This window comes from Gymnoscopelus microlampas (assembly GCF_963454915.1).
Source record: "Gymnoscopelus microlampas genome assembly, chromosome: 15".
In the NCBI taxonomy this organism is placed as follows: domain Eukaryota; kingdom Metazoa; phylum Chordata; class Actinopteri; order Myctophiformes; family Myctophidae; genus Gymnoscopelus; species Gymnoscopelus microlampas.
Window position 1 is genome coordinate 5,134,923 of NC_139952.1, and position 27,713 is coordinate 5,162,635.

The 27,713-nt window shown below is 42.0% G+C and overlaps 1 protein-coding gene across 1 annotated transcript in view; it reads right to left on the minus strand.

Moving 5' to 3' along the window:
- LOC311061174 (semaphorin-6C-like) overlaps positions 1–26,564 on the minus strand; it is a 139,306-nt gene extending 112,742 nt beyond the window's left edge. Inside the window, 2 exon segments of the mRNA XM_084079731.1 lie at positions 1,784–1,857; positions 26,278–26,564. The gene's annotated coding sequence lies outside the window, so the exon portion shown is untranslated.
- Positions 26,565–27,713: the final 1,149 nt, after the last annotated feature.

Consider the following 27,713-nt stretch of genomic DNA (forward strand, 5'->3'; position numbering starts at 1 on the left):
TATCGTTCCAGGATGTAGCCAGGGTCCTCGCGCTCCATGAATGCATGCTTTTTTTTTACGTGGATTTGCTCGTCGTGGAGTCTAGAGCTTTAAACAGCAAAGTGCAGTCAATGGGGAGAATGCTGGCACCCACGGTAAGTTGTTATAAAAAAATTCAGGCACCCAATGTGTTAAAATGTTTTCTAAATCCTGACAGTTTTTTGAAAAAAATATAAAAAATATTTTTTCACGATTTTTCAAAAAATAGCAGATATACAAGCTCATAGCGCGGCACTCGGTGCCGCGCTACGAGCTTGTACATCTGCTATTTTTGAATAGCCAAAGAAATCTAAAGTGACACAGATGCGTTCCAGGTCTTAATGGGTTAATGCGTTTGCTTCCGTCAACGTGTTCTCTGTTTTTCTGTATTGTTTGGCTTGTCTTATTACGTTCTGAGCTCTCTCACTGAACTCTGTAATGTGTCACTGACGTTGTCTATCCCTTGACTGGAAAGCACTTCGGATCAACTCCTGTGTTGTTTTGAAGCGTGCTATATAAATTAAGGTGACTTGACTTGAGATGCCAAAGTTAATACATACTCCCTCAGGCGTCGGAAAAAATCTTCCGGTTTGGAAAGCCTAGAGGTCTTCACAGGTCTAGTATGATGGAAAATGGACCCGTGAAAATTGTACCCGGAGCCAGTGGTGGGAAAAGTACTCACATGTTTTACTTAAGTAAAAGTATCAATACTGCAATGTAGAGATACTCTGTTACAAGTAAAAGTCCCAAATAAAAAATGTACTCCAGTGAAAGTACAAAAGTATTGGTATCAAAATGTACTTAAAGTAGAAAATACTCATTATGTAGAATTTCCCATTTCACAAGTTTTCAAATGTATAAAACTAGAGGTTCGGTCTATCCGCTGCGCGGGGCTTCCGTGTAGTAGCCTGGCCCGCACATCGGACACAGAGACAGCATAGCAAATCAAAAGCGAAACCGCCTCCCCCTGGAAACCCTGTAGCTCCACCCACACAGGCACAGGCAGAGGCAAGGACCCAAGGACACGCAAACAGACAGCCACGCATGCGCGCGACTCTCTATTGTATATTATTAGGATGTCAAAAAATCTTTTGAAAATAGCAGATCTACAAGCTCACATTGTGGGCCTGTAGATCGGCTATTTTCAAATGGCTGAAATGTATATAGCGGTTAATGTATGTTTCATATAATAATCAAAGTCTACAAAGTAACTGAAGTTGTCAAATAATTATATTGGAGTAAAAGTATATTACCGGTATTTGCCTCTGAAAATTGGAAATTCTCCAGTAAATTAAAAATACCTAAAAATGGTACAGTACTTGAGTAAATGTACTTAGTTACTTAGCTACACCGCACCACCACCACTGCCCGGAGCCGACTGGAACCAAGCTATTATTAGAAATCTGAGTTCCGGACCCGAGCAGTAGCGAGAGATGTCGGACCCGACCGTGAAATACCAGACCTGGACCCGTTGTTTGCCAATTGCTAAGGTTGTTGTCTAGCACTAAATAAGACTTGTGCTTTGCAATCTCCCAGTCCACTTGGGTTTTACTGGACCCGTCACTTTACTGTCAAAGCCCCTAGACCCGAGGCAAACGATACCGACCCCGACCCGGAGTCACTTCTTGAGAATGGACCCGAGACCGAGCCGGGTCCGGGTCGGACACTCGGGTATTCGGGCTTACCCTGAAGACCTCTAGTAAGGAGTACAACGATCAGATCCTAGATCAGTGGCATCATAGGAATGAAGAGTATGAACGCTTACCCGAGACTCCAGAACCGTCCAATCACAGAAGAGCTTCACAGTAGTCAGCCGGCCAATCGGTGTGGCAGAAATGTCTAAACAAGGGAGAGATTGGAAGTTTCACTCGGAGAGACAGTATGTACATGTATATAAGTATACATATGTATATATGTATACTTTGTTTAATGAACACTCTTTTTTTAAGCATTTAGTTTTACCATTCAGAAAATGGGGAAACAAATACAAAAATAATTACAAATATGTGTTCATTTATTTGCAGTATTGTAATAAAAACGTAAAATCGATCGAAAACCAACCAACAAAAATATACACACTTTGAAACACACGTATGTGCGCCCGCAAACATGTCACATATTTTATTATTCTATATGTGTTGCAACTATTTATACTTTAATTGATATCACTTCATAAACGAATTATTCTAGTTCACTGTTACAGCGTCAATGTTATGCAACTATTCTAATAGAGCTGTACTGAATTGAATTGAGCGAGAGAGACAGATAGGGAGACAGTGAGTGTGTGTGTGTGTGTGTGTGTGTGTGTGTGTGTGTGTGTGTGTGTGTGTGTGTGTGTGTGTGTGTGTGTGTGTGTGTGTGTGTGTGTGTGGTGTGTGGTGTGTGTGTGTGTGTGTGTGTGTGTGAGAGAGAGAGTTATGGGAATTGCCTGAGGCTAAAGAGGACTCTGATTCTCTGTAAGGATGAGGATGCGGACGCACACACACACACACACACACACACACACACACACACGCAGACACGCATGCACACACACACACACACACACACACACACACACACACACACACACACACACACACACACACACACACACACACACACACACACACACACACACACACACACACACACACACACACACACACACACACACACACACACAGAGAGAGGGGCTGTAGAAGGGAGAGCATCTAATCTTGGGTAATGAGTTTAAAGTCCGACATTGATTTAATTTGTTGTAAACGATCATTTATCAACATCAATAAAACGCCAGCGGTCCGCTCCATGTGTCTTTGATCATGCGCTCGCGTCTGCGCCCGATCAATGCATTAAATTAACCACTTATGCACCATTATCCGCGTTGCGGGGGAAAGCTTTCGCCGGAAAATAGCAGATCAACAAGCTTGTTTCCCCCAAATAACATAGAAGACACTATTGTAGGGTGTATACGTGAGGGACTCCGTTAATCTTTAACTGCCAGAGTTAAAACATCGTCTATGGCCTTGTCAGCGATTTTGAGCGTTTTTACTAACCAGTAAATTCATAGAATATTACTCTTCACAACGATCCACCCGACAATCGCCTCAAAAGGCGTAGGTGGGGCTCGGAGAATCGGGGGGGGGGGGGGAGGGGGTAAACGAGACAAAACGAGCCAAAAACGAGTGCAAAAAGTTACGTGGAGTGTCTTTTCGTTTTTTCCACACGGGAGGGGCTAGAGCAGCTCTGGGAGTACCCATTGTGAAGGATAGGCCAGATGGATCACCGAAAAAAAAAAACATGGCTCCCCATCCGCTTCCTGTCTATTTCCTTCTTTAAAACGTCTGTATCTCCGAATCTGTTTCCGGTGGGGAAAACCGGTCATGCGCGATGCGCGACCGCCCCGCCCCCCCCCCCCCCCCCGTTGTAACTCGCGAGTGAAATGTTATCGTTCCAGGATGTAGCCAGGGTCATCGCGCTACATGAATGGATGCTTTTTTTTACGTGGATTTGCTCGTCGTGGAGTCTAGAGCTTTAAACAGCAAAGCACAGTCAATGGGGAGAATGCTGGCACCCACGGTAAATTGTTATTAAAAAATTCAGGCACCCAATGTGTTAACATTACATTGATTATCGCAGATATCGTGTATCGTGCCATCATCGTTACCGAGGGCCAAATATCGTCACCGTATCGAATAGCGAGTTACTCGCTTCGTCCCACCCCTAGTCAACATTATGCATACTGTAGTTTCACTTACTATTCAGTCAAAATAATAGTTTTTTTTAATTACCAACTTTTCTTCAGGACATCCACTTTTTATTCAGTTTATCCAATTAAATGATAAGAAAACAAAACAAAAACAAATGCAGAAAATAATGATTTGATTACGTGGCTTCAAATAACGAGACCAAACACAATATTGTTATGAATTAGAAAGATGTTGAATGAAAACTGTTGTAAACGTTTTTTAGTTGTATGTCCGTTGTCTCCCTCTCCTGACAGATAGAGGTAACTGCACACGCGCGGTATTGCGGTAATGCAGTTACTGCAGCCCGAACTTCTGACCTTTTCACCTTTGACCCTGTGTACGGCTGACCTGAGTTCAGGCAGGTCACTATAGTCCTGTCACAATTATTACATAATCGTGATCATTTTCTTTGTATAATTGTCATAATTGTTTCTATGTAGACAAATGTTCATACACTTGCATACCATTATCGATACGATACATGAACGATACATGTTAATTTAGAACGATACGATACGTTTCGATTCAGTGAGTTAATCGATACGATACATGAACGATACAAGACAGGTTAATTTAGAACGATACTATTCGATCCAATGATTTAAAATCGATATAGTAACTATTTATTTACCCAAAAATTCTGTGTGAAAAATAAATACCTGGATACTGGATATAAACCCCTGTTTCTCTTTTTTCTTCTTAAAAGTACTTAGTATTGATAAAAATGTATTATTTGCATTGCAAAACGATTCGATACGATTATTTGCATTGCAAAACGATTTGATACGATACAAAGTCAAACGATACGATATTTTGCTGTTTGCATATCGATATAGTAGATCATTGAAAATTCATAACGATTTTTCGATGCAGTTACTATATCGTTACACCTCTACTATCGAGTGTTGGTTCAGTAACAGGGGTCTCCATGTCTCTCCAGCTCTTTAGTAAACAGAAAATGCATTTTCAGGTCAGGATACCAATTTTATCCAATCAGGATAGAGAACTCGGTCAGGATACAGAATGAACAAGTGAAATTGGAAGTGATGATGGCACAAATACATGAGCAGACAACATTACAACTGAAACACAAACATGAGGCTGATAAATGGGTATTCTCTCCTGATTGGCTGACATTTGTCACCTACCTGAAAATGTATTTTCTGTTTATTAAAGAGCTGGAGAGACAGGAAGACTCCTGTTACTGAACAAACACTCTATAGCAATGATTACTATCAACATATAGTGCTTTAAGCTTTAAACAAAAAAACATTTGTTTTAACCACAAAATATCACTTACCCTACCTTTAAAGTATAGAGTTCTTAAATATATCAGTCATTTCTTTGTACATTAATTATTTGTCATATCTTCCCCGTGCAATGTTTGTTCACGAACAGTAAAACAGTGATGTCATTTTTTATTTGTGTTCCAGTGTTCAATGCCAAAAACAATTAATTTAAATCGTTAATCAAAATGATTTGCGCGACAATTAATAGCAAAATAAAATGTCACGTTCGTGACCACACTAACAGGTCACGCTCCTCATCGCCGGCACCCGCAATTCTCAACTTTTATTTTTAACCCCTTAACCCATTGAGGCCTGTTCCGATTCTGCAAAATGTCTTCAACATCCTAAACGGTTTTCTGAAAAACGTATGTTTCCATATCAGTGGTTTTCAAACTTTTTCATGTCAAGGACCCCCAACATGATATGTATTTGGCCGCGGACCCCCATCTCAAAATATTTTGTTCCAGGGACCCCCCCGAAGCAAAGATTTGAGTTAAAAATGTTCGCTTTAAAAGAATATAAATATATTAATTTGCACATATTTTCTCACTTTTTCAAAAATAGCAGATCTACAAGCTCATAGCGCGCCACTCGGTGCCGCGCTATGAGCTTGTATATCTACTATTTTTGAATGGCCAAAGTGTAAAATAATGCCTTTCTAAATTTGTCCTTGACACGTTTTCGTGTCACGGACCCCCAACATGACATGAATTTGGCCGCGGACCCCCCATCTGCTGAAGTCTAAAATGGACACGGATACTTTCACAATTTTAATGGGTTAATGTGACAGTGGTTTTATAAATATTGAACCGATGAAAACGAGCATGTGACTAAAAGATAACCACATTGGGTCCATTGGAACACCGGCATTTTTTTTTTTACATTTCGTTGTTGTCGGGTAGGAAACCTTTTATGTGCAAAACTGTGTTTTTGCGAGGCGTTGTAGATCTGCGCTTGCAGATCTGCTATTTTCACTGCTATTGTGTGTGACACTCTGGATCGATACTAGGCCATTAATTTACAAAAAACGTTGAAATATGGAGGTAAAAGGTTTCCGCTCGACAGCAGTGATTTAATGTAAACCAAAAAATGTTGGACATACTGTACAAGGTTTCCTTTCCACCCGACAGAGAAGACAGAAACACACACACACCTCATGTATATTTTATATTGTGTGCGCGTGTGTGTGTGTGTGTGTGTGTGTGTGTGCGTGCGTGCGTGCGTGCGTGCGTGCGTGCGTGCGTGTGTGAGTGAGGGGTAACTAAGGTGAACATGGTTTTGTGTGAATGGGGAAACGTCCAAAGTCCTGACACACACACACACACACACACACACACACACACACACACACACACACACACACACACACACACACACACACACACACACACACACACACACACACACACACACACACACACACACACATCTCAAAAGAACATTTATCGACCATATATGGTGTTTTAGAGTGACTTCCTGGAGCAGAGAGAGAGAGAGAGAGAGAGAGACATGGAGGCAGTTAAATAAGTGTATCTTTCCTTTTCTCTGACTTTTGTCTTACCATCTCTACGTCTGTCTGTCTGTCTGTCTGTCTGTCTGTCTGTCTGTCTGTCTGTCTGTCTGTCTGTCTGTCTGTCCGTGTCTCTCTCTCTCTCAGTTTACTGTGATGTTTATCTTATCAAACAGCAGACAGACTGTCACGGCTCAAGAATGTCTCGCACGCACACACACACACACACACACACACACACACACACACACACACACACACACACACACACACACACACACACACACACACACACACACACACACACACACACACACACACACACACACACACACACACACGCAGGGATATAATTGACACAGGGGCGAATGGGGACATGTCCCCCGTAGTATCTGAAGACAGCACATTTTAAATCAGGCTCAGTTTTTATCAATATGGACAATATGGACTAACCAAATTATTGGTTGTGTTATGGCCTCAGAGAGTTTTGCTTTTTTTTGTCTGGGTTTGATCATACAGGATATTGGACTATAAGGTCAATCAAGACAAGTACTGTGTTTTACTTCTGCTTGAGTTTACAGAAGGTCCTTGAATTTATATAGGCTACCTGAATATCTCTGAATATATTACTACAATTGCTGCACTTTATGGTAAAACTTGCACTGATCTGTTTTGTACCACCTTGATGAAAAAAACGATATTTTGTTGCTTAAACCCTTTTATATATATCATTATTTTAAATCTGTTTTAACTGGCAAGAAATTGCTTCTCAGGTCAAATATTGATATGCGATTAAACATGCGACTGCCCGGTGGCGCAGTCGGTAGTGATGTCGGCTCACAGCCTGGGTTCGATTCCCGCCGGGGACGCTGTGGGCGTGTCTTCTCCTCCGCGTCATCAGTGCCCATACCCTAGGCGGGGTTGGCGAAAGGGCCTACTCTGTGTGGAGTTTGTTCTCCCCGTGACTCTCAGGGTAGTTAATACCCTCACAAAAACATGTAGTAATCCTGGTCGCTATACCGCCTCCCCCATGACAGCCGGGGCGCCTGATGGAGGGGAAGGGAACTGGTTGGAATAACGTGTTCCTTCCATGCGCGAAAACATGCAACGAAAACTCCCCCCTGTCAGGTGACAAGAAGGTCAGTTGGATCTCATGCATTGAAGGAGGGATGAGCTCGGCCCTAAGCTGGTGAGGGGAGTGTAGTGCCCAGGATCACTTAGAAAATTGGCACCGGGTGAAATATATTTGGACGATATTTATTAGGGTTACAAAAATTGCGGGATAAAAAAAAAACAAAATAAAACATGCGATTCATTTCTATTAATTATTGACAAAGCCTTGAATTAATTAGATTTTTTTTCAATAATATATATATATATATATAATATATATAGCTAAAATCTAAAATTACACAGATTCTTTCCCGGATTTAATAGGTTAAAAACCTGCCTGTCTGTCTGTCTGTCTGTCTGTCTGTCTGTCTGCCTGCAATGCCCGAGCTGAATGTGACACTTTGATGTCCCCAAAGTATCACCGTATCGTGTTTTTCTCTGTAGACAGAATATTAGGTTTTCTATTCTGATGACAAAAAAACAAGCCATGTCACATGAAGCCACACCGTCGTTCTGTCACCCGTCCAAGGTCACTGGCGTTCTGGTTCCATTGTCCCTGGAGGGACAACGCCGCCACCAAATCAACAAGTCATAGGCATGTAATGATTCACTCAACTCTCGATACGATTCGAACCACGATTTGAGGTTCACGATACGATTTTTCACGTTTTTTTTAACTAAAATTATTTTCCAGACAAATGACCCAAAAATCTTTTTTTTGTATTTCTCTTACACAAATCCAGTATTTTCTTCTCTTGCATTATTTTCTTTTACAATAACTGTGTTTTCTCTTATCCTCTTTTCAATACGGTAGCAAATGACTGAAAACTACTCTTTATCAATAGGCTCTATTCACACCAGCCATATTATGAAGACATTCACAAGTGTTACCAATGATACTAATGAAGGCTCTGTTCCATTCTGGTCAAACAGAGTCAGGGTGCTGATATTGTGCATGTTGACTCACTGTAAACACTCTGCTACACCAGTGGGTCTACAGTTGGGGTCCAGGGACCCTCATGGGCTTCCAAATGGCCCCTTACAGATGTGTAACTCTGAGAGTGTACAAATGGAACCAAATGGACCCGTAAGGGTCCATTTGGTTCCATTTGTACACTCTCAGAGTTATGGGGGTCGTGGAAACCACTGTGCTACACTAAATGGAACAGAGCCTTCATTAGTGTCATTGGTAACACCTGGGAAGGAAGTGACAATATGGCTGCTGTGCATAGAGCCTATTCTCTTACAAAGATCATGTAGTTTCTTTTGCACATGTCAGTGACATCACTGACGAATCCTTGGTATCTTTACAACCAGCTTTGCACATAATGGCGTACGTCCGTGCTACTTCCGGGTTGCATAATAGTGACATCACTGTCGAATCCTTGGTATTATGATCCTAGCCTTTCAACGTGTCGGTGTTTACCAGCGGCGTCATCCACGCTGATTTCTTCACGCTTGCACTATTGAAACACTAAACAGGATTATTATTTAATGTCAACATTCAAGTACAAGAAGTACGAGTACAGAAGATGTAACCCAGGTAAAGTCATGCGTCACTCTGCAAGTTTAGATAAAGTTTTCCACCTGTCCAAATGTTTCTTCTGTCTATTTTTCACGTCCCAATTAATTTTTTTATTAAATCGATTTAAATTGTCACCCGTTTGAATCAATTTGCGATAAATCGTTACACGCCTAAGTCACCATATCGCCCAGAGCTATCCCTGCCCCAAACACGGCTAATTGTGCTTGTATGGACACTCGGCCAGCATATCTCGAGAGCAATTGATGCACTAGTTACACAAATGTGTGTATGTCTGTCTGTCTGTCCTTCGTGTGTCTCAAGAACTGTTCAACCTATCGGGAAAAAAAAACAATGGTTCAAAGGCTTGTTCAAAAATTGCACCAAAAGTTTGAACCCTAAAAGGCTTCGGGGTCAGCTCTATTACACATACACACTTCCAAAGAGACACGCACACTCACACTGCACACACGCACGCATAGGCGCACACACACACACACACACACACACACACACACACACACACACACACACACACACACACACTCTCTGAGAACATCCTGTCGTCCCATGTCCCTGCTTTCATATCAGTGACACACATAACACACACACACACACACACACACAGACACACAGACACATAGGGGTGAGGTCATGACTTCTGGATGGAAAGTGGAAGTACCCCTGACAGCGTACATGTTGTGATGACGGACTATATTGTCTGTCTGGGCGCACACACACACACACACACACACACACACACACACACACACACACACACACACACACACACACACACACACACACACACACACACACACACACACACACACACACACACACACACACACACACACACACACGTTTTAATGTTTATGTATGAGATCAGGTCAGCATGTCTAAACCTCCAATACGAGACAGAGAGAGAGACAGGGAGAGAGAGAGAGAGAGAGAGAGAGAGAGAGAGAGAGAGAGAGAGAGAGAGAGAGAGAGATAGTAAGGTGGCGATCGGACGCATTTTGGAAATCGTCGGCTGTTTATTTGGACAATATTTATTAGGGATCGACCGATTATCGAAACGGCCGATTATCGGGGCCGATATTCATGATTTTTATCAACATAAAAAAAAAAATCTAAATCGATTTTTCATTATTATTATTTCTACAGGGGAAAAAAACCTTTGGGGAACTGTTTTGTAATGTTTTATTTATAATTCAGTTCATAAGAAATGCTGCTACAAGTGGGAGCTAATTATTATGCTCCATTTGATAGAACAAAACATTCTAATGTTTATTATTAAAAGTGTCAGTTCAGTTTATAAGAAATGCTGTTAAATGTAGGAGCTATATTTACAGTATAATAAGCTTTTTCGAGTTGATAAATACAGATTTTTTCTATTCATGAGTTTTCTTAATCGGTTCTTAACCTATTTAGACCTGGAACGCATCTGTGTCACTTTAGGTTTCTTTGGCTATTCAAAATCACACCCTGTGTGAAGGAAGCGGTGCCTTTGGGACGGGCCTTAACTCATTTCAGTTCGTCCCTATTGGTGGTCTGAGTCCACTTATCAAATTTGTACTTGGTAGCATGCTGCAAACTGGAATAATGGCTGTTTAAAGCCCAGCCAATGGGCAGACAGAGGGGGTGGGGCTTAAGTAATTACAGTTCGTCCCTATTGGTGGTTTTAGTCCATGTGCAAAATTTGTACTCCGTAGCATGCTGCGAACTTGAGTTATGGCTGTTTAAAGGCCAGCCAATGGGAAGACAGAGGGGGCGGGGCTTCAGCAATTCATGCTCGTCCCTATTGGTGGTCTAAGTCCACATACCAAATTTGGACTTGGTGGCATGCTGCAAACTGGAGTTATAGCTGTTTGAAATCCCAAACTCATCCCGTGCTCATACGGGCGGACGGACATAACATACGCTGGGGGTCCCTGGACAGAGGGGGCGGGGCTTCAGCAATGCATGCTCGTCCCTATTGGTGGTCTAAGTCCACATAATAAATTTGGACTTGGTGGCATGCTGGAAACTGGAGTTATAGCTGTTTAAAATCCCGTGCTCATCCCGTGCTCATACGGGCGGACGGACATAACATACGCTGGGGGTCCCTGGACCCCTCTTTGATAACCAGTGGCACGTGTGGCCAATGAGAGGAGAGATGGCATAGGCAATCTCCAAGTCCGTGTGTGTGTGTGTGTGTGTGCGCGTGTGTTGTATGTGTTTCTTCTTTGCCGTGCTCATCCCGGGCTCATACGGACGACGGACGGACATACGGACAAAGTCAAGAGTAGAGCGGTTGGCACCGCTAAAAATAGCAGATCTGCAAGCTCATATCGCGGCACCGAGTGCCGCAGGAATGAGCTTGTAGATCTGCTATTTTTGAAAAATCGTGAAAACTTTTTTTTCCCTTCTTTTTCAAAAAACTGTCTCAGGTCTTAATGGGTTAACATCGGCTATTGGCCTCTTTGATCACTACTAGTCGGTATCGTTATCGGACATGAAAAACCAGAATATAATATCCCTAATATTCATGTTATTTTGCAAATGTAAATGTCTGCCTCCTCAACAATTCAACTCTTCAAAATCGCGATACAAAGCTTGTGGGAAATGTGAATCAATGTGGGCCATTCTGATAATGATTATATAAGGCAACGTTCTTGTTGCATTGATTTCCGACGAGTCTAACAAAACACAGTTCCCTCCCCGGTACTGGATGAATAATCTGTCTTCCTGTTTTCTGTATGCTTGTCAGTAGTGGTGGAAAAAAGTACTGACATTTTTTACTTAAGTAAAAGTGCCAATACCACAATGTAGAAGTACTCTGTTACGAGTAAAAGGCCTGTGTTCAAAATGAGTAAAAGTACAAAAGTATTGGCATCAAAATATACTGAAAGTACCAAAAGTAAAAGTACTACAATATTTGAAAATAACCTATGTATAAAATAGGGCTAAAGTGGTTAATGTATGTTTTATAATGTCATAATTTATACTCCACTACATCTCAGAGGCAAATATTGTACTTTTACTCCACTACATTTATTTGAAAACTTTAGTTACTAGTTACTTTGCAGAAATGATTATATTATGAAACATACATTAACCACTTTAGTCCCATTGTATACCAAGGCTATTTGAAAATAGCAGATCTACAAGCTCACAACGCGTCGCATCGCCACGCATTGTGAGCTCGTAGATCTGCTATTTTCAAACATTTTAGTACTTTCACTTGTGGCACTTGAAGTACATTTTGATACCAATACTTTTGTACTTTTACTCACGTACATATTTTTCTCAAGTACTTCTACATTGCAGTGTTGATACTTTTACTTAAATAAAACATTTGAGTGCTTTTTTTCCACCACTGGAGGAGTGAGGGAATGAATAGACCATATTCACACGGCGGCCATATTGGAATTTAACATTGAAAGTGCCGCCACCCAGGGTGGCTACTTTCATTGACTTCATAGAAACATGGCCGCCGTGTGAATGTGGTCCTATAGCTGTTGCTTTCCTAGTTGTCTCCTTGTCGGAGCTACTGTACGCTTGAGAGCAAAGCCATGTTTATGTATTCAAAGCGTAGCCGTGCAGACGAAAATGCATCTCATCTACAGTAGCTGGTTCACGTGGACACCATTCACAGTAACAGAACATAACATAACATGGCGGCCTGCGTCCACTGGGTTCATGTTATGTTCTCCCTTCCGCTTTCCATGCATTTCATGCACACGTGTTAACCCCATTAAGACCCGGAACGCATCTGTGTCACCTTTTTGATTTGAGCTAAAAAAGGCATTGTTTTACACTTTTTGGCTATTCAAAAATAGCAGATCTACAAGCTCATAGCGCGGCACCGAGTGCCGCGCTATGAGCTTGCAGATCTGCTATTTTTGAAAAATCGCGAAAATAAGTGCAAATCGTAGAATATATATTGTTTTAAAGCGAACATTTTAACTCAAATCTAAAAAAAGTAAATAGTTATTGGGCAAATCGCCCAACCTTAATAGATACACATACAGACAGAGATACAGACAGACAGACAGACAGACAGACAGACAGACAGACAGACAGACAGACAGACAGAGACACAGACAGGCAGACAGAGACACAGACAGGCAGACAGAGTGATGTAATCAGAGACGTTTTGTTGAAAAGAACGTGAAACGGCTTAACGATGCCCCAGGGCTTAACGACATTCATTCGCTAATTAGCTCGTAGCCAATTAACACCAACCGCTGCAGCGTGCACGTGTGTGTGTGTGTGTGTGTGTGTGTAGACCATATAGACCATCTAGTCACAGTGCTATCACACACACACACACACACACACAGCCACAAAAAATCACAACACTGACATTCAAGCATGAATGCATTCAAGCAGAATCACAAATCTCACTGAGTGAGTGAGCACGCACACACACACACACACACACACACACACACACACACACACACACACACACACACACACACACACACACACACACACACACACACACACACACACAGGCTTAAGCCTATTTGTTGAAAAACTGTGTGTGATGCTTTGTATTCCAGCACAGAAAATATACAGCTCTGATCCGCTGCATGAACACACACGCACACACACGCGCGCACACACACACACACACACACACACACACACACACACACACACACACACACACACACACACACACACACACACACACACACACACAGGCACAGTGAGGAATCGCCTGTCATCTCAACATCCAGCCATCATACCTCACCGAGAGTGAGAGGAGAGAGAGTGTGTGTGTGTGTGTGTGTGTGTGTGTGTGTGTGTGTGTGTGTGTGTGTGTGTGTGTGTGTGTGTGTGTGTGTGTGTGTGTGTGTGTGTGTGTGTGTGTGTGTGTGTGTGTGTGTGTTGGGGAGCAGATGACAGAGAGACTCGAAGGACAAGAAAACAAGCATTAGACAGAGAGAGAGAGAGAGAGAGAGAGAGAGAGAGAGAGAGAGAGAGAGAGAGAGAGAGAGGCACAGACAGAGATGAAGTGAGTTCTCAATAAAGAAATGTTATTGGTGTTCTCCCAAAACATCATACTTTAACAAATATTAACTCTCTCGTAAAAGAAATAAAGAGCAAAATGTGTAAATGGGTAAATGTTTGCATGGTTTGTGGATTTCGGTGGGAGGAGGAGGAAAAAAAACCTTTCGACTGCATTTGGCAGCGGAGCTGCTACTTAGCGTTATTGAACACAGCCGTGTTCAATAACGGAATCAGACACATGACATTAAATCACTGTACAAACACACGACACATTAACCGGACAAGAAGGAACACAGTTCCTCAGCACTTCAACGGTAAAAACAAATAAAATAATAAAAGCTGTTAATTTAATTCCCCCAAAGTGTACAAATGGAACTAAATGGTTTTCCAAAAACAGTGAAAATAGTTCCACAATCTCACAACGTGTCGCGTTGTGAGCTTGTCGACCGGCTTTTTCCAGTTTTTCCACTATATTTTAACGCAAATTCTGAAAGTATTACGTTTATGTCAGTCATTTCTTTGTATATTTAGGTTTTTAGTTCACAAAGCCTAAAAGTCAAACAGAAATGTAATTGTATTTTCTATGTATCAATGTTTAATGGCAAAAACACATTATGTTAATCGCAGTTATTTGTGTGAAAAATTCATCGTCAGTAAAATGTCATGACTGTGAAAATCTATTGTTATCACAACATCAACATGCACAATATGCATTAAAATATTTTGCAAAACAGATTACTTATCTTGTTTTCAGGTTTGTATTCATTTCAACACTCCAGGTATAAAGGATGCTTGTTTAGATTAGAAGAAAACCTTTTCAGGGGAGCAGTGACAAACTGTACCGCTAAATAGGGGGTAGGGATGCAAATTAGTTAGTTAATTAGTTAATTCACCTCGTTGATTGATTGAAAATTAATTGATAAGCTGTGATTTTTAAGGATGCACCAAAAGGAAGATTCTTGTCCGAAACCGACTACTAAAACACTGAATGTGATTTATTCATTATTATTATTATGCCTTTTTTGTATCATTCCACCAATCAAAAGTCAGTTATAAGGATGCAAATTATCGATGAATTCAATAATTGATAGTTGATAACCTTATTGATTGATTAATCGATGAATTGACAAGCGGCGTATTTAGGAACGAAAGGAACATTTAGTGCAGAAACATAATTGCCTTGATGTATATAACATTAACGAGCGTCAACGAGCATCAGCTGGTCACAGACACGCACACCTCCCCTCTGCAGTGCTCTATGGAGTCTCTATGTGTCATTTCTCTCAGATGTAGTCAGGGTACACGCGCCACTGTTTTTCAGTCATGTTATAAACGTGGATTGTGTTTTAACTAATTTGATAAGACGAGATGCTGGCGTTACCGTGCGTGTGTCAAAGACTGTCAACAGTCACTGTTTTACAGTCATGTTATGAACATGGAATATGCAAGGGATAATGCATGGGGAGGTAGTCATTATTGAAATTTAAAGTGTGCCTCGTGGTTAATCGCCCTGTCGGGCTTTAAATTTCAATAATGACTACCTCCCCATGCATTATCCCGCTTATTACACGGCTACTTAATAAATACATAAATACATTTACCCAAAAGTAACAACAAAACGAAGTATTTCCTTGCTTACGGCAATGAAAGTATTCCATAAGTATTGGGCTGGGCGGACAAGTTCGCCTCGCAAAAACAAATGACGAAATGGAAAAAAACTCGCCCCAAAACACACTCGCCCCCCATTCTATTTACTGCCGATTTGCCTGTAATACCGCCGGATTTGCCCCGGGGCGACTGTGTTTTGGGGCGAGCGTTTTGGTATTCCCCCGTTGTTGTGCCACGATAAACAAGGAAGCGCAGTGGATCAAATAGAATGACTTCTCGGTTATTGCATCGTCTATTTCTCACTTCAAATGTTTTCAAAAACATTCTTGAGAGCAACGTTTAGTTGTAAATGACATTGTTTGTTTGTTTACATGGCTGTCATGTTGGATAAAGCATATAACCAAGCAGCACAGGTTGACATGAGCAGGTGTTCTGAGTCTCTGATTACACAGCGGTCCGTTATAGAGCTCATCGGTCATTATCCAGAAATAATGACCGATGACTGACCAATCAGAATCGAGCATTCAACCAAGCCGTGTAATAAATATATATATGTTTTGGGTCGTTAAATAGAAGCGAAGCTGGCTGGCGTCACCGTCATGTCAACGTCCACAGTGTTTTTGTCACGTTGTGAATGTAAAATAGGCCTATATGTTTTAGGCTCCTTGGATCAGAGGTCCGCAAATTATTTTGGGGAGGGCCCAGATGTCATTAAAGTGACAATTTAAGGACTTTTAAGACCTTTTTAATTCCTCTAAAATACAAAAAATAAGACCATTACTGCATCAAAAGTAATTAACAAACTATTCTATAAAAATCTAATATTAGATGCAAAAATCGTGAACGCCTAAAATGCGAGGCGTTGTGAGCTTTTAGAACAGCTATTTTCACATTTTTTATCTGTGCAACCGGTCAAACAACATTGAATGTCTCAACTCCTACAATTCCTACAATTCCCCATTTCAAATATGATTATTTTGTGGGGTCGTGACCTGAAAGGTTTGAGAACCAGTGCCTTTAGGCTATCGAGCTGGGTGTGTGACCGCATACAACGTAGGTACTGGTCCCTGGCAGTAGGCTATAGCCACGCAGACTTTGTTTCCGTTAATGAACGGTGGGAAATCAGAACCGTGGAATGTTCAATTGATTGTCAATTGATACATTTAATCGAGTCAATTCTCAACGGCAATGAATCGATAGTGGAGTAATTGTTAACATCCTTGGTCGTGATATTTACAAACAGAAAAGGGGCCAGTAGGAACCAGTACACAAACACACACACACGCACACGCACACGCACACGCACACGCACACGCACACGCACACGCACACGCACACACACTCACTACTGGGGTGGGGTTCTGTAAAAGCCCCTCCCCCACCAAGCAAACCGTAGCCTACACTTTGATCCTTTTTTTTTTTTACATCATAAACTCAAAATGTGGTTCATCCAACTTTGTTTTCCTCATAACAGTGTGTGTGTGTGTGTGTGTGTGTGTGTGTGTGTGTGTGTGTGTGTGTGTGTGTGTGTGTGTGTGTGTGTGTGTGTGTGTTTGTGTGTGTGTTTATAGCATTATAGTCCTCTAATCGGCTAAATCCGCTCTTTTCATTGCAGAGGCACACGCACGTGAAAGCTTGCGTGTGCATGCCTTTCGTGGAAGCGAAACACACACACACACACAGGCAATCGCACCATAATCACACAAACAGACACACAAGACAGCAATCACCTCTCTTCTGTAATTTTCCCCTCACTCGCACACACGCACACAACACGTGTGCGTGTGTGTATGTGTGTGTGTGTGTGTGTGTGTGTGTGTGTGTGTGTGTGTGTGTGTGTGTGTGTGTGTGCGTGCGTGAGGGGATTAGAACAAAAGGCGAGTCCCACGGCAGAGATTTGAAGCAGGAACAACAACAGCGAGCAGACACACTACTCATCTAACCCCTCCCACCAGGGACCCACAGTGCATTGTATCAAACACACACCCAAGGTTACTCCCTCTGTTCACAATAATACACTAAAATAATACTGATACAATACACAATACACGTCTACACAATACTGATATAATACACAATGCATGTCCAAATAATACTGCTATAATACACAATACACTTATGAGTGGAGCTACAGGGTTTTCAGGGGAGCTTTCGCTTTATGTTTGCGTGTCGAAAACAAACACCGCTGTTGCAATGAACGTCTCTGTCGCCGATGTGCAGCCCAGGCTACAAGGGCCCCGTACACCGGCCCGAACCTCTAGTACTGATACAATACACGTCCAAACACTACTAATACAATACACGTCCAAACAATACTAACACATTAAACAAGTGTAGGTCTAAACAATACTGAAACATCACAATACAACAAATATGTTACCCATAACTAGTCCTCTAATACAACAAATACTGTATACGACCATAGTCTGAGTAGAACACCTATATGAAAACACCGTGGTAGAATGTTCTAGTAGCATCCTCTGCCCCTAAGTGGTCAAATGTCTGAAAATGCACATAACATGAATCCAACATATTATTTAAGTATTTATTCTGGTTGTGAATGAGTTAATAGAAAAGATAATGTGTAAACAAAAACAAAGAACATACATTTACACAACACTGATGAAATCTATGAAAAAGCTTAAAGACGGGATGCCGTGATTTTCAGTAATCCCCCCCCCCCCAAAACATAATCATCAGGTATTATGGTTATACTAGGAAGAAGATTTTTTTCAAAAAAGTGTACAGAAATTGTTAAAATTATGTTTTTATGTGGACATGCCTCCAGTTCATTAAGTATACCTGGTTCTCACCTTAGCACCTCCTCCACCACCTTAGCACCACCCACGTGTCCTAGTCCCTCCTCTTCCTCATGCCCACACCTGTTGTGTTATGATAATGAGGGGGAGGGTATGTTTTTACTATGTCACTAAAGCGCTGTTTCTCTATTGGCACGTTTTACCCTCAAGGTTTCAGCCTCCCGGAAGAAACTCAAAATAGTCAGAGAACACATAAAACACCATAAAATCACCACCAGGGGGCTTAATGAAGTTCAATCAACCTCATAGACACACAAAAGTGCAAAACCATGACACCAGCTCTTTAATCTGCAACACAATTGTATACATTCTGTAGAGGGGGTCCCTGCTTCATCTCTCTCTCAGCTAAGGGGTCCTTGGCCTGAAAAAAAAATGTTGAAGACCCCTGCTTTACATAAAATAACCCAATCTATAAACTCACCACACGTTGTGAGCTGTCATACCACCAGGTGCCACCCTGGGGTGCCACCTTAGCTGTCATCCTACCAGGTGCCACCCTGCATGGGTGCCACCCTAGCTGTCATCCCGCCAGGTGCCACCCTAGCTGTCATCCTACCAGGTGCCACCCCACCAGATAGCACCCGGGTGCCCCATTACACACTATCTGGATTGGTTAACACACTCTGAGAGCGCACACTGAGTCTGACCACTCCAAAAGGCCTGCTTTTCCCAGCATCTGACACATTGGTGCAAAAGTGAAAAGGTGTAAAAGTACAATATTTGCATCTGAGATGTCGTGGAGTAGAAGTAAAAGTACTGAAAATTGGAAGTAGTCCAGTAAAGTAAAAATACCTCAAAATTGTACTTAGGTAAGGTAAGTGATTTACTTTGGTTAAAACACGTGTTAAATAGCTCTATATTCTGATAGTACTCATTGCTATAGAGTATTTGTTCAGTAACAGGAGAGTCTCCCATGTCTCTCCAGCTCTTTATTAAAAAGAAAATGCATTTTCAGTGCTCTCTCCTGATTGGCTTACATTTTGTCACGTACCTGAAAATGTTCTATATTCTGTTTACTAAAGAGCTGGAGAGACCTCTGTGACCGAACAAACACTCTGTAGCAATGATTACTATCAGAATATATTACTTTAACCTTTTTAACAAAAAACAAAATAATACAAAATATCACTTACCCTGCCTTTAACTTAAAGTATCAATACTGCAATATAGAAATACCCTGTTACTAAGTAAAAGTCCAGAATAAAACATTTGCTTTAGTAAAAGTACAAAAGTATTGGTATCAAAATGTTCTTAAAGTACCAACACTAGAAAGTACTCATTACGCTGAATATCCCGTTTCACAAGTTTTCATATGTATAAAACCTTTTGAAAATAGCAGATCTACAAGCTCACAATGCGTCGCACTGTGAGCTTGTAGATCTGCTATTTTCAAATGGCCGAAATGTAAATAAGGGCTGAAGTGGTTAATGTCTGTTTTGTAATAATCAAAATCTACAAAGTAACTAGTAACTAAGGTTTTCATATAATTGTAGTGGAGTAAAAGTACAATATTTGCCTCTGAGATGTCGTGGAGTAGAAGTAAAAGCACTGATTGGAAATACGCCAGTAGAGTAAAAAATACCTCAAAATGTGTACTTAAGTACAGTACTTGAGTAAATGTACTTAGTTACTTTCCACCACTGCTAATGCATTCAACACGCGTCTCATCTGCGAGCTGATAATCATGTTTACACACGGGATGAGTAAACGCTCATTTGAATGCATTTCAGAAGAGGAAAACATTTGCCTTATGTTTTGTGCATATGGTTCATGGTATATCTGCTCTGCATGTATTTATGTCTGTCTGTCCATGTCTGAGAGCTGCACTTAGTGACTTCCTGTCTCTTCTTTTTTGTCATTTTATTGTTGTCTTCCTCGTCGCACAGTGTGTGTGTGTGTGTGTGTGTGTGTGTGTGTGTGTGTGTGTGTGTGTGTGTGTGTGTGTGTGTGTGTGTGTGTGTGTGTGTGTGTGTGTGTGTGTGTGTGTGTGTGTATGTGTGTGTGCGTGTGCGTGTGCGTGTACGCGTGCGTGTGATGCATGCATACTTCATTCAACCCCTGCATAAGTGCCCCACTTGGGCACCCAGTCAAAAAGGTTCCGGACACGACTCACGAGTCACGACACTGCTACATTTTTGATCAAAAACGCCAAAAAAAGCACTGCATTGGGAGCTGAAAGGCAATGAGAGATGTGTGTGTGTGCGTGCGTGCGTGCGTGCGTGCGTGCGTGCGTGCGTGCGTGTGTCACAAGCTTGTAGATCGGCTATTTTTCAGTGCACAACACAGCGCGGAACTAAGCATAATATCAGGGTACAACAACTCTGACCCCAAACTCCTAAACCTAACCTCTTTATGTCTAATACTCACCCTGACCTGAATCCTTCCCCCATTGTAAGCCTATAAGCCATTGTAAGCCGAAAATAGTTTTTAACAACAAAACAACCTTTTCTCCAGTGAGTCCGCACAATGGCAGTTTCTGAAATGATACCAGTGGTGGAAAAAGCACTCAAATGTTTTACTTAAGTAAATGTATCGATACTGCAATGTAGGAGTACTCTGTTACAAGTAAAAGTACGGAAGTCAAAATTATTGGTATCAAAATGTACTTAAAGTACCAAAAGTAAAAGTACTAAAATGTTTGAAAAAAGCAGATCTACAAGCTCACAACGCGTCGCGATGCGACGCGTTGTGAGCTTGTAGATCTGCTATTTTCAAACAGCCTAGGTATGAAATAGGGCTGAAGTGGTTAATGTATGTTTTATAATGTAATAGTGTATATCTGAAAAGTAACTAGTAAAAATAAAAGTACAATAAAGCGTACAATATTTGCCTCTGAGATGAGAAGTAAAAGTATAGACAATTGGAAATAGTAAGTACCTCAGAATTGTACTTAAGAACAATACTTGAGTAAATGCGCTTAGTTACTTTACACCACTGAATTATACTGAAAATTATATACTTGACATTTGGACCTCACAAGTATAGTAACACACACACACACACACACACACACACACACACACACACACACACACACACACACACACACACACACACACACACACACACACACACACACACACACACACACACACACACACACACACACACACGTCATTAGCTGAGGAGTGGACTCGACTGACGAGCCATTTGATTCATATTTCAAATCCCCCAAAACGACTTGTGACTTATAAACCTCTGAATAACCATAAACCATGTCATTAAAAACCTCATAAGAGCTGAATAATACCCTACACGCCGTCGGGTGAAAACCTCGTACGTCTAAAACCGTTACTTTTCAGGAAATGGGAAGGGGGAAAAAAATTAACCTACGTTCCAATGAATCCAATGTATTTATCATTTAGTCTCAAAATCCTGTCAACCCATTAAGACCGGGAACGCATCTGTGTCATTTTAAGAAATAGCAGATCTACATGCTCATAGCGCGGCACCGAGTGCTGCGCTATGAACCTGTAGATCAGCTATTTTTTTTTAAATAGTGAAACGTTTTTGTAGTGCAAATCTTTGAATATGTATATTGTTTCAACATTTTTAACTCTGTTACAACTTCTGTATTTAAAACATTGACTTAAAAAGTAAAAGAAATGCGAGTACTTTTACCCACCACTGGACATTGGGAGATAGGAGGTGTGTGGCCTGACAGCGACCACACACACAGAGAGAGACGGATAGACAATGAGGTGGCAGGACAGCTTTATCCCACTGAGACCTGGAACGCATCTGTGTCGCTTTAGATGTCTTTGGCTATTCAAAAATAGCGGATCTAAAAAATAGCAGATCTACAAGCTCGTAGCGCGGCACCGAGTGCCGCGCTACGAGCTTGTATATCTGCTATTAAAAAAAAATAAAAATTAAAAAAAAACATTTTTTTATATATTTTTATCAAAAAAAAAAATCAAAAAAAATGTTTTTTACATTTTTAAAAAAATATATTTTTTTACATTTTTTTCAAAAAAATATTTTTTTATATTTTTTTCAAAAAAATATTTTTTTATATTTTTTTTCAAAAAACTGTTAGGATTTAGAAAACATTTTTAAGAATCGCCTCAGGTCTTAATGGGTTAAAGGAGCAGCATGGCTCATATGTGTCACCCTGTGAGCGATGAGGCTATCGTTGTGATGGAGCCCGCCTGATTGATCCTAATAAAAATATACTACGGCAGACAGGCACACGCACGCACGCACACACACACACACACGACCTTGAGGTGTGAAACAATAAGTAATAACTGGTCGTTAACCCATTAAGACCCGAGGCCGATTCTAAGAAATGTCTTCTAGATCCTAAGAGATTGTTTTTTTTTTATATTTAGACTTTTTTTTTTTTTTTTACATTTTTAAATACATAAACGGTATATTTAAAGATTTGCACACATTTTCACGATTTTGCAAAAAAAAATAGCTGATCTACAAATTCATAGCACAGAGTGCCGCGCTATGAGCTTGTAGATCTGCAATTTTTTTGAATAGCCAAAGAAATCAAAATGTGACACAGGTGCGTTCCCGGTCTTAATGGGTTAATATATCTGAAAGTGGAAGATGGATTGGATGGATGGAAGATAGATAGATAGATAGATAGATAGATAGATAGATAGATAGATAGATAGATAGATAGATAGATAGATAGATAGATAGATAGATAGATAGATAGATAGACAGACAGACAGACAGACAGACAGACAGACACATTTCTTCGTCGTTGTTCTTTTATCAACGCGAGAACAATGGCTTCTATCATATCATGCTAACTTCCCCAGGAATAGAAAAAAGCCTGTCGTTTCTATTAGCTTGAGATTCCCCAAGAACTGCCCTCCTACAGCCCTCCTCCCGAGACACACACGCACAAGCGAGCGGACAGAAACGGTGCCATCTTATAACGAGCATTAGTGAGCAGCAATTATACCGAGATAAGGTTGGAAATGGGTCCTTTAGGTTTCCGAGAGTAGAATTCTCTGAGTGTTCCATGTATTCCTAGGAGTACGGTACTTGCTAACCGAACGTGACAGGGCCTCTCAGACTTTGGGATCGGCTCTCGAGAGCTACGGCCTCTGTGGACATTTCTTTTTCTTCCTAAGAAGCACTTTAAGTGAAAAACACACTGCTGTTTAAGTAAAAAACACACCACTGTTTAAACAGGCATTTACGGAATGTCCTCGATTCTTATCCCCCGCACGCGCACGCGTGCGTGTGTGTGTGTAACGTTTGTTGCGAGGACGCGTCGACGTTTTATGAATGCCATTTTTACTATTCTTTTTGCTGTTTCTAAAACGTAGGCCTAAAGCCGAGAAATGCAAGCGCTCAAATGCACACACACACACACACACACAAACACAAGCATTTGCGGAATGTTCTCCTCTACTAACGTGTCTGCTTTCCTCCTGAGATTAATTGTACAGTTTGCGTTTCCGTGGTTATTGTTTGAATTATTTGAATGCTTCATGCTTGTGCTTTCATACCTATTGTATGTGAAGTACAAGTCCTCTCCGTGAGAATAATATATAATAAAATGAAACGTACTTAATACACCTAGTCAAAAAGGTTCTGGACGCGACACTGCTACATTTTTTGTCAAAAACGCCCCAAAACTCTGAAACACTGAGCTGAAAGGTAATGAGAGATGTGTGTCGTGTTTTGTGATAAATGTCCCCTATACCGCTCTACCACGTGCACGCACAAACACACGTTTGTATAACTATATACTGAGAACATCAACATTTCAGGATGGTGAATCAATGCCATTGCTACCATGTTCATCACTAACCCTAAAAAACAAAAATAGACATTACACACACACACACGCACACACACACACGTCATTACCTGAGGAGTTGACCGACGAGTCATTCAATTCATATTTCAATTCCCCCCCAAAACGACTTGCGACTTCTAAACCTCTGCATAAACCACAAACCATGTATTTTATTTGTTTTTGTTTTTGTTTTATAAATGAGAGACCTATCTATTCTATATGTTAACATGCTAACTTTTCAGGAATAGAAATCCTGCCGTTTCTATTAGCTTGGAATCCCCATCGATGATGTCACTGGTAGGCAGGTACAAATGGAACCAAATGGACCCTTACGGGTCTGTAACTCTGAGAGTGTACGAATGGAACCAAATGGACCCTTACAGGTCTGTAACTCTGAGAGTGTACAACTGGAACCAAATGGAACCGTATGGGTCTGTAACTCTTGAGAGTGTACAAATGGAACCAAATGGACCCTTACAGGTCTATAACTCTGAGAGTTATAACTCTCAGAGTTACGGCGGTCCTTGAAATTAAAACGTTTGAGAAGACTGGGGAGTGGGGGACCCCTTGGGACCAGCTGGGGGTCCCTGGACCCCATATTGAGAAGCACTTATAGGATCTAGTATGTGAGTGTGTATAGTGCTTGTGGTCTTTGAGCGGTGAGTGGTTTCTTTTATGTGCTCGTGGTACTTCGAGAGTGACGGAGAGACAGACAGACAGTTAAACTGTCTTGTCCGTTAAATCTGTCTATCTGATAAAACTGTCTGTCTGGATTCATGTCGGATTAACACGCTTGCTCTGTCTGTCTGTCTGTCTGTCTGTCTGTCTGTCTGTCTGTCTGTCACAACATGAAACCGAACCGAACTTAACCAAGTTAAACCTGTTAAAAAAAAAAGACAAGTGTGTCTGCATGCGTGTGAGTGTGAGTGTGTGTGTGTGTGTGTGTGTGTGTGTGTGTGTGTGTGTGTGTGTGTGTGTGTGTGTGTTGTAGTGATTGACAGTCAGTCAGTCAGAAAGGTGACAGACTCTGCTCCACTCTCTACTGGGAATACACTGATCCCATTCCTAACACACACACGCAAGCATGTGCACGCACGCGCGCGCACGCACACACACACACACACACACACACACACACACACACACACACACACACACACACACACACACACACACACACACACACACACACACACACACACACACACACACACACACACACACACACACACACCACAGAGAGGAAAAAACAAAAGCGGGGAGAGGGAGAGTGGTGGGGAGAGATGGGGAGAGAGAGAGAGATGGAGAGAGAGAGAGAGAGACAGAGATGGAGAGAGAGAGAGAGATGGAGAGAGAGAGAGGGAGAGAGAGAGAGAGAGAGAGAGAGAGAGAGAGAGAGAGAGAGAGAGGGAGGGAGAGAGAGATGGGGCGAGAGAGAGAGGGGGAGAGAGAGGGGGAGAGAGAGTGAGAGAGAGGGGGGGAAGACAGAGGGGGAGATGGAAAGAGGGGGGGAGATGGAGAGAGAGAGGGAGTGAGAGAGAGGGGGGAGATGGAGAGAGAGAGAGAGAGAGAGAGGGAGACACACAGAGAGACAGAGATGGAGAGAGATGGGGCGAGAGAGAGAGCGGGGAAAGAGAGGGGGAGATGGAGAGAGAGAGAGAGAGAGAGAGAGAGAGAGAGAGAGAGAGAGAGAGAGCATGCGAACCTACAAGGCTGCAAAGCACGTCTCGGACCGACGCACGTACACACGCACGCAGGCAGGCTCACACACACACACACACACACACACACACACACACACACACACACACACACACACACACACACACACACACACACACACACACACACAGAGAGAGAGAGAGAGAGAGAGAGAGAGAGAGAGAGACTCACCTCCTTCTTCTAGTACCAGGCACCGGTGGGTAGCTGAACAAACACCACCATAAAAGAGACTAAATAATGTTAATAATGTAATCCACTGAAACGCAGGCGACTGTTGATGATAATTCCCAGGACCACGCGCACACCCGGCGCGCGCGCGCACACACACACACACACACACACACACACACACACACACACACACACACACACACACACACCGCGTGAACGGTCTCTCCTAGTTGTCCAGCGGGCAGCAGGCTCAGCTCAACACAAAGAACGCACGAAATCCGCCGCAACGCGACCGACCGAACGATCGCATCCCGATACGCGCACGCACGCGCATACAGGCAGACACGTGCACGCGCGTCCCCCCACTCTCACACACACACACGGAGCGGTACGTGTGTGTGTGTGTGTGTGTTGTTGTGATGTTCCGTGCAGCGGTCCCACACACACACACTGACTGAACTGAAGTGAGCGCTCCGCCACCGGAAGACTGTGGAGCGCGCCGCCTCGCCGGCAGCCACGCCTTCCTCATTTGCATACGCGTCCGTTGCAGCCTATCAGAGAGATCGACCCGCCCCCCCTCGCCCTGCCCTCTAGGCATGTAGCCCCTCCCTCCCCACTTCAAATTCATACGAGACACTATTATACCATATATATATATACCAAAGCCTATGTATGTATGTGTTTTTCTTTTTCTTTAAATGTTTATCCCACGATTTTGCAACCCATTTTTTCACCCAGTGCCAATTGCCTATGTATTGCCTATGTTTCCCCGGTAGGACGTACCGTAGCGTGTGGAAGGAACACGTTATTCCAACCAGTTCCTTTCCCCTCCATCAGACGCTCCGGCTGACCAGGGGGAGGCAGTAGCCTATAGTTTTGCTGGGGTTACGTTTAGGAGTAAGGTTACGTTTAGGCATAGTTTACCGGGGTTACTTTTAGGAATTAAGGTCGTTACACACCGGCGATTATGCGAATATACGCAAAATTCGGGCTCGTTCCGAATAATTAAAAGACGCTTTTTCGCTTCGCTTTTTCGCTCCATGGAAGCTTGCATTGACTTTATAAGGTTTTTTAAAAAAAACGTATTATTCGCATGAAAAAATCGCCCCTGGTGTGTAAGGAGCTTAAGGCTAGGTTTAGGAATTTCAGGTGAATGTGTTTTGGGGCGAAGGTTTTGGTATTCATATCTGTGGGCGGGGCATCAGAGGGCCAAAATGAGGGTCCATTTATATATTTTTCTTTCTATATATCTTTTCATGTCTTTTCAACGGTCTAGTCATTAAGTAATAACAGAGGCTCTCCAGCACCTGCTTCTTTGCGTCACTCTGGCACCATCATCAGGATACATGTTTGGTATTTTTTACTTAAGTAAAGTACAATACATTTACTTAAATACTATATTTAAGTACAATTTTGAGGTATTTGTACTTTACTTG